The sequence below is a fragment of the Cynara cardunculus genome (assembly GCF_001531365.2).
Source record: "Cynara cardunculus var. scolymus isolate 2C chromosome LG 11, CcrdV1, whole genome shotgun sequence".
NCBI lineage: Eukaryota > Viridiplantae > Streptophyta > Magnoliopsida > Asterales > Asteraceae > Cynara > Cynara cardunculus.
In genome coordinates, this window is record NC_037538.1 from 21,224,537 (window position 1) to 21,226,545 (window position 2,009).

The following is a 2,009-nucleotide window of genomic DNA, read 5'->3' on the forward strand; positions in this document are numbered from 1 at the left end:
CCCTCTCCTGCGATTGCCTCTGCGACCACAGGTTCTGTGATCGCAGGCTCTGTACGTTCAGCTTTCTTGGTTTTTCTCTTTTTAGGCTTGGGTAGAGGCACAGTTGGGCCCTCTTCTTCTGCGGGCCTCTTTTTCTCCTTCTTCACAGAAGTATCACCAACCTTCTGTGACTTCTTTTTCTTCTGGCGTGGAGGTGATGGGATACTAGGTGGATGCTCACTCATCTCMCCAGCCACTACTGGCTCCTCCGTTCTTCCCTCCACTCTCATTTTATCCACACTTTCACCTAGAGGGACTCCTATGCGTGGTGGGGTTGCAGGGACCGGTTCTGATCGCCTGTTACCACATCTGTAAGCTTTGCGTTATTCATGAGATAGATACCTGAGCATGGCTTTGGAGATTGGACGTGGGCTTCTGTAGCCATGCTCGTGTTCCGTTGGGTGGAACGAGCTAAACGGGTAAAGCCTTGCATTTGGCTCTACAGCAGGCAGCTTTGCGGCCAGGAGGTCGCCGAACACCAAACCAAGGAAGCGTTGTAGAATGAGATTTGGTTGGTTAAMTTCTTCCTTGGCCTTCTGTTGTGCCTGTACCTTCTTCTTCTCACCCTTTTGGCTGGCACATTTCTTCTTTATCAGGCCAACCATGTCATCGAAGATTAATTGGGCATAATCAAGAGGCAGATTAAAATATATCCCATACATGATTGAAATCATGGCATGGGATGTCTGGTCATGGCTTCCAACTTTGCCAGTTAAACAACAGTTGATTATTGAGAAAAGGGTGTTCCAAATGGGGGGTAAATTCTTACGCCTAAATTGGGTTCTTTTTGTAATGGGGGTTGCGTAAGAATGGATTGCCAAAAAGCTAATAAGTTCCTCATCCGAGGGAGTAGCAGCAAATGAGTTTAGGTTCATTTGGGCAAGAGTGGGGAGGTGAAGAGCAGTTCGAAGGGTCTCAACATTCAACTCCAGTGGAACCAATGATTTGTTCACTAGGTGAGAGGCATAACCAACAATGGTTTGCCCTGAGTTATCTAGGGTAGTGATATAAGCGCTAAGAAGGAACTGTGTTATATAAGTTTCTTATGTGGGGCGTGTGGCAGTTAAAGCGTAAAAAAGTGGATGATTCTTAAGAATTGAAATAAGAGGATAAGTGGATTCGGGAAAACCTGATAAAGACGGGACGAAGAAGTAGTTGTTGGGCTTCTTCACCAATACGATTTTCTCGTATTTGTTCTGAACAAAGGAAAGAGCGTGCGAGGTTAAAGCTTGCGCCTGAGTGACCTCGTTGTCACTTTAGACGTTGACGGACTGGGCGGATGCACCCGAAGAAGACATAGTTGCAGGTTTCTTTGAAAGAGAGAGAGTTGCAGGTTTCCTGGGTTCGTCTGAGAGTAAAAGGAAGTTTGAGAGCGTAAGGTTTAAAATGGGGGGAAAGAGGGTATTTATAGGTAAGGATTTYAAAAAATCGAACCGTCCACAGTACGAAAAGTCAAGTAATGAGTGGTTTTGGGTGAAACGGTTCAAAAAAGTTATGACACGCCATATTGGGAAGACGCACGATTGATGACGTGCGCTCCCGTTTTCTGACACGCGCGTGTGAGTTCTTACCCTTATCCACAGAACCACGCGCACCATATCAATAGACAAGAACTATTGAGAGTTCTGTCAGAGGCTTAAGGGTTATAAAGCCTCTGTGATATGTGTCGGGCCTTCTTATTATAGTTACACCTTTATACCTAAACGGTTTTTATAAAATCCACAGAGAGATCAGTATTTGCTCAGCTCAACTCACAGAGCCTCTGTTGGAAGCACCAAAGGTTCTGATGAGATGACCTCTGAGAACAAGATACTTCAAACGTTTTTGCACCTTCTGTGGTTTTAAGTTTTTGAAATACAACACCCCATCTGAGCCAGCTTCCTTGGCTCCCCCTCGAATAAAAACCAGTTTAAAATCCTTATGAAGAAGTGTCACAGAATATCCGTTCAAAGAGCCTCTGTAAGCAGTCA